Here is a 10,056-nt window from a genome sequence, read left to right as displayed (position 1 = left end):
TACATAAAGGCTTACAATCTTTCATTCCATACTTTTTCAAAATTACTTTGTTTGAGAGAGAAAGATACCATCCTTTTTTTGTTGAACTTGACAACCAAGGAAGTATGTTAGTTCACCAAGTAGTGAAATCTCAAATTCTTTCTGCATAAATGTAGCAAATTATTGACTCATAGAAGATACCTTACTTCCAAATATGATGTTATCTACATAAACAACAACCATCAAAATTTTGTTTGTGTCAAATTTTATATATAGTTTGTTGTCTGCAGACCCCTTTTTGAAACCTTGTTTTTGTAGATACCTGTCAAGACAATAATACCATGCACGAGGAGCTTGTTTTAAACCATACAGAGCCTTCTTAAGTTTGCAAACAAGATTTTATCATTTTCTAGGATGAAACCTTCATGTTGTTCAATATAAACTTCTTCTTCTAGATCCCCATTTAGAAATGCATATTTAACATCCATTTGAAAAGATATTAAGTTATGAAAGTTTGAAAGAGATAGAAACATCATTATGGCTTCAATTCTAACTACAGGTGCAAATGTTTCTTCAAAGTCTATCCATTCCTATTCAGCATAACCTTTGCATACAAGACTTGCTTTGTTTCTAATTACTTCTCCATTTTCATTTAGTTTCTTTTTAAACACCCATTTTGTCCCAATAACATTTTTATCATGAGGCCTTGGTACTAATTCCCATGTATGGTTATTTTCTATTTGATCAAGTTCTTCATTCATTTCCTTAATCCAACATTCATCTTTATTTTCTTGATTTAAATTTTGAGGTTCAATTGTGGATAGTAAGGCTAGGTAATTGGAAGTTCCAACAAGAGTTCTAGTTTGTACTCCAACTTCCTTATCACCTAGAATTTGAGATTCTAGATGATTTTTTTAGCATACCTTGAAGGAGTCTTTTCTAATGCTTCTGTGCTTTCAATTCCTTCTTATGATGCTTCAATAATTCCCTCTCCTACAACATTTTCACTTGTTGCAGGAACAAGTTCGTCATCTGTTAAACACACATGGGCAACAAGAATAATCTGAAAGATAAAAACATGAGAATACATTTTTTATTAACAAGAGATATACATTTATAGTACATGGTTTGGCCATTGGGTTTCACATCCCAAGGTCTCTTGGACTCCTTTTGTCTATTCGTCTTCCACACTAACCCATTGAGGATTAGGTGTCCAACATTCCCCCCCTTAATCCGAAGAGTTATGTATGAGTCCAAGAAGAGAGCTGTAATACTAAATGTGCAAAAATGCATGGCAGCACTAGGCTAAACGTGCTCTTTCAAATGTTGGTATAAAGGTTGGTGGTTTAAGGATGACCACCAACACTGGAACGCTTAGTGCAGTTCCTAGAACTCTTCCAAAACTGGCAAGAAGTTGAAGTCTTTTGCTAGAGGAAGTGCTCCTATTGTTTTGAAGAGGGAAACCTTCAACCATGAAAGGGAGGTCTCACCCCGCATAAAAGGGAGAACTTCAACCCAAAAAGGGAAGTCTCAACTTGTGATGGTTTAAGGATGACCAACAACTCTGTAATGCTTAATGCAATTCCTGGAACTCTTTCAAAACTGGCAAGAAGATGAAGTCTTCTACTAGAGGAAGTGATCTCAATTTTGTTCCCGGAATACTTCCGAAACTGGCAAGAAGTTGAAGTCTTCTGCTAGAGGAAGTGTCCCAGATTACCGATTGAAGGCATGCTCAGGGTCATCTCTGTCTTTGGCTACAACTCTGAATCTGGTGTGACAAGTTGTGGCTCTGGCTCGCTTGATGTGACTTTGAAGCTTGTATATGACCATCATTTCCCCCCCTGTTAGATACAAGGTGAGATGATGGATAAAACGCAACTGCAAGACTCTTCAATACTCTGGAACGAGTTCTGACATGTGATTGGAATATCTTCTTGGTTGTTGATGCCCATTGCCAAGAAGCGATCCATCCAAGATGAATCTTTGTTCTTGCAGGACGTTTGTTTCTGAAACATTTGTTTGAAGAATGACTGGTTTTATGACAGTGCTTACATGGATGAAGATCAAAATAGTGATATTTCAGATGGCCAACTCGGTCACAGTGTTGGCATTTCACAATGTGTTGTTTTTTTTTGTTGCTGTGGATGAGGGGCAGAATATGGAACAGCTGACGGTGAACTGTCATGAGGAGCAGGTGAAGTGTCATGAATGAATCTAGCACTTTGAAATTGGATTGGTTTGGAGTAGTCTGGAATATGAAAGGACAAGTCCTTGTCATATCCAAGACCGGTTCTGTGCTTGTTATGGACAAGTTGTTCCCAAGGTCTGATGATGGGCTTGGGAAGTGCAGACTGATTTTCTGCATCTGCATGTACAACTACTGCTTTATGGCAGTCTATTTCAATCTTCTAAACAGAAACTGGTTCAGAATGACTCCTCTATTTTAATTCTTCTTGCTGTAGCTGAGTTTCAAGCTACAAAAAATCAATTTTCTCTTGTGCATTTTGTAGACAGACCTGAATGTCTATGAGAGAAACTTTGCTGAATTTTAATGTATCATGATTAGTAGACAATATCAGAGTTTTAAGGAACTCTAATACTTCACTGATTCTAGCCATTTTTTCTTCAATGTCAGATTTACACCTTAAAAAACAGAACAACTATTACTCAATGCATAAAAGTAATATCACTCATAGTACACAACAATATCCTTTATAAATGTGTAGCAAATGATCAGTGTGCAACCAGCAAGCACCAATTACAAAAAAATGACCAGCACTATGTTTTGACAATACAGCCGACTAAACTTTTCTCCACAAAAGACTACTTTTATTTGTCAAAACAATTACAGCCTTTATACAGCCCACCAAACTCTTATGCAGCACTCTAATCAAGGAATCAATGCACTATAATGAGTTTTAAATACAATGCCACACTGAGGCAGCAGCAACTGCAAACTTGCTTGGATCCTTCAAATACTCCTTCACTTTCAAAGTAGAAATGATGGCTATCAAAACTTCAACAACTATAGCACCATGTCATGGAAAATACTTGAATTCTCATATATAAATTCTTTGACTAGGGCACGAATCAATATTCTCTGATCTTGCCACTTTCTTCAAAGAAAACAATAGTCCACTGTAAGAAACCCAACCGAAATAACTAAGAGAAAACCACAAAGTGTCCTGAGTTTGTATGGTTTGGTCCACTGTAGTATTTTAATAAACAATTTGTGTATCAAATGATGTAGGTGCATTCCTTGTTGTTGGCTCATGTAAATACATAATATGCTTGGACAAATACTTGTGGAAGAACTTCAAAATATTAATTTAATATCAACTTTAGACCCAGCAAGCATAAATAATATTAATAATACCAATCATCCTTTCCTCCATGCACATCATAAGGAGAACTCCACACTTCATAAGAAGAAGTCAATGCAGAAATTATGAATCCAATATTAAAAAGGCACCAAGCACAGTCATCGAGTTAATGCACCAGAACAACAGTGTTCTTGGACAGCAGATGGTAGGGGTATTCCAACAGGCAGTAAGGTCTACCCAACAGCGAGCAGCGTGGAGGGTTAATGGTGAATGGAACACACTCCGGTGTTAACGTGTTTCAATGTTCAATGGATGGGGCAGCAATCAATACATGTTGTGTTCAATGTAATACACAAGACATCGTAAATATAAGAACTACGTTAACATATATAGTGTTCAAACCTCAATGGGGCAACATTCAAGAAACTAGACTGCTCCTACTCCATCTCCATCGCTCAAGCAATATTTACATGCCTACTGTAGCAATGTTGCTCCAAAAATTGTTCACGTAAGTCTCCACACTCAAATCCTAGATGTTGAGCAGAAACACTTCTGACAAAAGGTTAAATATACTAATAATAATATTTATTCTTGGAATCAATCACGAAAGTGATGCAATGAGAATGATTAAGAAATAAAGACTCTGGATGTATGCATATCCATTCCATGACACATTGATCGGGAGAAGGATTCACGTTCATATCTTCAAAGCACTTATTGAGATACAACGACAAAAATTCCTAACCTATAGGCGGCATTTAATGACTTTTTTGTCAAGCTCAAGCAAAAGGCAGGTTGAGGGTTCACATGCCACTGCTAGAGAAACTGTAGTTCTTCTATGGTCTGTTATCTCTCAACAAAGAGTACCACACTCAAATCAGGTAGCTTCACTTATTGAAGCTGTAAAGTTAGTGGCCGTGCAACTTATAGTTGCCAGTCCAGTTGAGCTATCTGTTGGGAACATTGTGAGACATATATTACATATAATTCATGAGGAGGATGTGTCTTTGGCAACAATGAGTGTTGGAGGTTTAAGTGTCTCTGCTAGCAATGATGATGAGGATGATACCCAACATGATAACTCTTCGGCATTATCTGCAGCTGCTTTTGTTGTTGCATATAGAAGTGCTTTGCGAGCTCCCTCATTACATAATCTTTTAGAATCTATACCTAGACTAGTAGCTACTCCTCTCACTGGTTCTTCGGGAGGCGAGTCTGAAGGAAAAAGCAAATATGACAAAAACTCAAGGAGCTGGAAATTGAAGCATGGAGTAATTGAGGCTATTAATGAACTGATTGAAGATATTGATAACAACCACTCTCAGATTGCAGAGCAAGAATTGGAACATATTCATCAGAACGAGGTGAATACGGAGTATTTTCTCATGTCCTCTAGTGAGTAAAAGGCTTGCACTCTCAGAAAAATCACATGCTCGAACAATGTGCTTGTGCACAAAACAGTGCAACTCATCTCCTGTCAATGCATCCCATATTTTGGCACTAAAATCCGTTGATCATGATGCTGCATGTAAAGCACGATTATCAAGACAACAACACACTCAACAACGACACTCTCAACAGCACACTCAGGCGTGAATTCTTGAGGGATATGGGAAACACTTTGATTGGTCTCTCAAGGCAAAGTAATGGAAGCCAAAAAATAACCAGAGAAATCTTCTTTATTTAAGAGCAGCAAGGCTCCAATACAGAGATGGGTTTGGAATTTTTTATTTTTTTGACACTCACAGCAAAATAGGGATTAGGATTCTTCTGTTTGCCTCCAATGATTACGATTGACAATTCCTCCAACGCCTCTGGCAACGTCGAGAAGGTATTATGCACAGAAGATATTATAGCAGAGCAGAGCAGCGTAAAAAAGGTCGGTCAGAGAAGAGGGCGCAGAAAATTATTATGGTAGAGAGCCCCGAGAGCGCAGAAAGGAAAATTATGCACAGCCTAGGGAGAGCAGAGGGCGCAGAGAGAAAATATGGCAGAAAGACTGATACAAGGAGTTACAAAGGCAGGAATACTAAAAATAGGACCTGCTCATAAATACCATGAAACAAATGGCTCAAAGAAATTATGTAGGGAAGGAATACGCTTGCTTTGATACCATGTTAAACACACATGGGCAACAAGAATAATCTGAAAGATAAAACATGAGAATACATTTTTTATTAACAAGAGATATACCTTTATAGTACATGGTTTGACCATTGGGTTTCACATCCCAAGGTCTCTTGGACTCCTTTTGTCTATTCAGCTTCCACACTAACCCATTGAGGATTAGGTGTCCAACATCATCTACTAGTGCTTCCTTTTTGGTACCTGTGGAAGCTTCATTAATCACAACATTAATGAATTCAACAATATTTTGAATCCTTTTACTATAACATTTATATCCTTTGCTTCTAGAGGAGTATGCAAGGAGAATTACTTCATCAACTCTAGATTCAAACTTTCCAAGGTTATCATCATTATTCTTTATGTAACATTTGCTTCCAAAAACTCTAAAATGTTTTACAATTGGAGGCTTACCAAACCATAGTTCATAAGGAGTTTTATCATTGTTTACCCGAATATGAGATTTGTTTACGATATTCATGGTTGTATTTGCTACTTCCCCCCATAATGTATGAGGCGCTCCATACTCCTCAAGCATGGCACGTGCTGTTTGTTGGATTTTTTTGTTCATTCTTTCTGCCACTCTATTTTGATGAGGATTTTTAGCTATAAAAAACTGCCTCTTGATGCCATGTTGTTCAAAAAAGTTGAAAAAATCATATGATATAAACTCTCCCCCTCTAATCATATCTAAGACATTTTATTTTCAAATCTAACTCATTTATGCTAGAGCTTTGAATACTTTAAATTTATCAAATGCTTCATCTTTATGTTTCAATAAGCCAATCCAACACATTCTATTAAAATCATCACTGAATAATATGAAGTATTGTTCACCCCAAGGAGACTTATTTATGATAGGACCACACAGATCAATATGAATAAGTTCAAGTGGCTTACTTGAAGTACTTTCTTTAACATTAAACTTAACTTTGGTTTGATTCTAAATTGACATGATTTGCATATGGTATTTTCTGGTAGAGAGATGTTATGAAAATCATAGACTACTCCCATTCTACTTGACTTGTGTAATTGAGTGAAACTTAGATGTCCTAATATTTTGTGCTAAATCCAACTTTCTTCTGATTTTCTCAAGTAACAATTCTCCTGGTTGCCTTCCAAGACATAGACATTAACTGGAATTTTTGTTCCCTTTATTATGATCTTACCTATATCAAGATTTTTGTACCACACAATTCTTTGGTATGAAAACAACCTCATGCCCTTGATCACACATTTGACTAACACTCAACAAGTTATGTCTTAGTCCATCAACAAATAAAACATTTCCAACTTTAACCTTATTCTTTAGCAAAGCAATTCCTTTTCCTTTGATAGCAACATGTGAGTTATTTCCAAATCTTGCATTCTTTTCTTTCCTGATTTCGTTAAAGGACATAAAATTGTCTTTGTCACCTGTCATATGCTTTGAGCATCCAATGTCAATACACCATATATTTTCTTGATCTCCTGCATACAAAGCTAAACCACACTTTTTAGATTCTACGTTTTTTTTTCCATACCTTGGATGTTGTTTCCTTTTGTTCATGCTAAGGGATGGGTCTCATTTTACTTCTACATTCAGTGTCTCTATGCCCAAAGTTATTGCTAAAATAACATTTTGTTTCATCTTGGAGAGGTGAGAAAGAATTGTAAGAGTATTTATTTAACCTAATCTCATTCTTTTGTTTTCTTGCTTCTCTAGCCATGGTAGTTTTATAAGCAACACACTGAGCATCCTTATGGCCAAAATTATGACAAGTGAAGCATTGACCATTGAAGTAGAAGTTCTTGGGAGTATAGTACATTTTTGTGTAGTTTCCCTTTTTATTGTGGTAAGGATGTTTTACCTAAGAGACATTTGATCCCTCATTCCTTTGCTGAGAGCTAGAATTGTGAAGACTGCTTTCCTTTATTGCATTGAGATGGCTTCTTGTACCTGTTTAAGAATAATTTATAGTCTTTGATGATTCTCCATTATATCCAAGACATTTTTTTATTAGAGGAGATTATTGTACTTTGATGATTTCTTCTAAGGTATAAGATCCTTTGGTAAATCCAAGGTTTAGACCTTTTTTTTCTGAAGTTCTTTTCTTAGACTTACTCTTTCTAGTTCTAACTTTTCATTATGGCTCTCCTTTTCTAGAATTTGTTTCTTTAGTGCTTCTTCTGCTAATTTAGCTTCTTCCAGATGAATTATAATCTAAATTATTTCCTCAATGAGATTATCCTTTTCTTCTAGGGCATCCATAAAAACATCATCAAAGTCATCAATGCACTTATCTTCAAATTCCTTAAGTAATTTATATTCTTGATCAGACTCGCCTTCTTCGCCATTTGAAAGACCATCACTATCTTTGTGTGTGTAGAAAATTTTATTGTTTTCGAAACTTCCTCTAACATTTACTTTTGCAGAATTCTTCCCTTTCTCATGGTTTTTTTATAAGGGCATTAGCTGCATAATGACCAACTCTTCCACAAGCAAAACATTCGAAAGGAATCTTACATCTAAATATTTCAGTTCCTACTTGGAGTTTCTTTATGAAGTTTTCCTCTTCTTCATCTGATACATAACTTGATTCCTTGAGCTCCTCCTTTTCCTTACCTTTATAAGTGGCTTTGAACGTTTCCTCTCTTATATATGATGGACCCCATTTTCTCATTTCATAGGTTTTTAAGATCCCATGAATCTGTTCAATGGTAAGATTCTTTAAATCCTATATTTCTTCAATGGAAGATACTTTTGAATCAAATTTTAGAGTTAGAGATCTTAGAATTTTCTCAATAAGAATCGAATATTTTACTTCATCACCAATATTTCTCATTGAGTTAATGATCTCACCTACCCTAAGAAAGAAAGTTGCAATACTTTCATCACTATGCATTTTGAGAGTTTCATATTGCATTCTAAATGTTTGAAGTTTGGAACTCTTTACCTTAGTGTCACCTTCATAAACTTGGATGATCTTGACCCATATAGCCTTTGCCATATTCAGCTGCATGACCTTCACAAATTCTGATTCTGCCAAGATTCCAAAAAGAGCGTTGGTAACTTTTGCATTGGTCTCATATTTCTTCTTTCCTACTTCATATATGGAAATAGATGATGGATATTGATAGTTGTAGATTTTTACTGTAGATTCAATAACTTTTGTGATATGCTAAAACACAAGACAAGAGTCTACTCTACTCTTTAGTGGAAACCAAAATTGATCGATGAAAACAATAAGTAGAAAAGGAAGCATAGCAATCACACATAACACAATGTTTTTGTGGGGAGAGAAACTAGTAAAAACCCTGACTATCTATATTGCATTAACTAGAAGATCTAAGAATAAAATACAATGCTTGTTCAACCTGAACAATTCTTGCACAAGTACAATTTGTCTCTCTGCTTCACAAAATAGCTCAAGCCAACACTAAGCCAAGTTTGTTGCCTTCCAAGCCCCTACTTCCTTGAGCAATCCCTAAGGGAATTAGCCCATGTTTAATTGGGAAAATCCCTCAACACAACTGCACAATCCATCATAGGCCTTCTACTGATTGCATGCACCATCTGTACAACTCAAAAAATTATACAATTGATAGTACATTGTCCCTGAACTCTAATGTCATATGGGTCTTCCTATAAACTGACATGCATGAGTTATTTATGAGTGAATCTTCAGTTAATTGGTGTGGTACTGAGGATGCACTGGTGCATGTCCCCACTACTAGACCTCCTACTAGTTCCTCAAATAGTTAGAACTAGTTTAACTCACTATACCTCGGTTAGACTAAGTTATCTAATTACAACTCAAAAGAACTCAACATGAGCCCCTAAAATTTAGGCATCACTCTACATGACTCTAGATAGACTTCGAACTCGAATTTACTGAACCAACTAAGTCAACTTAACTTAGTTAACTGCTACAAGCTTCTATGAGAATAGATTTACAATTTAATTTCTAATTTAATTCAAGGACAAATTAGATTAGGATTTTCTTGATTTTATTTTTAACATTTCTTGTTATTTTCAACACTTCTTTTCAACAAGAAAGGAATTCAACTCTATTATGATCTAGTACCTTTGGAATGTTATGCATGCAACACTTTTCTCTATTGTTGTTATTGTTGCAACTTTGGAAACTGAAAAATGCATCCAAACTAAATTAGTATGATGCATCTGTCACTAAAGTCTCTAACTGCTACTAGCTATTGCACTGTCTATTGAAAACTTGACATTATTGTTGACTCTGTATTATGTCGTTCACACAATTGCCAACTCTACTTTGTGCTCCCTAATATCTAATTATTGCTAGTCTCTGCCTCTATCAATCTGATATCTGACTACATCAATCGTTACTGATCCATCCTACTACTTTGTACTATGGGATCCCATAGTAAGGTAGTGATCCATGAGACAAAACATCTCAATGGACACTGCCTAGATTTTTTCACTCCCGGGAATATTACTTCACATCGCCCCACCTCTCATCTAGAGGTATGGTTGCATGTGCTCCCTTTTCCCACTTGGCTCGAAATTTCCTCCTACTAGAGGTCTTTGCTTAAGTGGATGTCTCCACTCGGTCTCCTCTCTACTTCGCCAATTGTTGCTGCTCCACAACTTGTTGAGGTTGCATATTGAGAG

The 10,056-nt window shown here is 36.1% G+C and overlaps 1 pseudogene; it reads left to right on the top strand.

The window, feature by feature from the left end:
* Positions 1-3,471: 3,471 nt before the first annotated feature.
* On the top strand, positions 3,472-4,705 carry LOC149234051 (uncharacterized; annotated as a pseudogene).
* Positions 4,706-10,056: the final 5,351 nt, after the last annotated feature.

This window comes from Pinus tabuliformis, chromosome 8, assembly GCF_031772625.1.
Source record: "Pinus tabuliformis cultivar Carrire ecotype Pingquan chromosome 8, CPIR1, whole genome shotgun sequence".
Lineage (NCBI taxonomy): Eukaryota > Viridiplantae > Streptophyta > Pinopsida > Pinales > Pinaceae > Pinus > Pinus tabuliformis.
The sequence above is the reverse complement of the archived record's forward strand: the minus strand, read 5'-3'. Positions and strand labels throughout refer to the sequence as shown.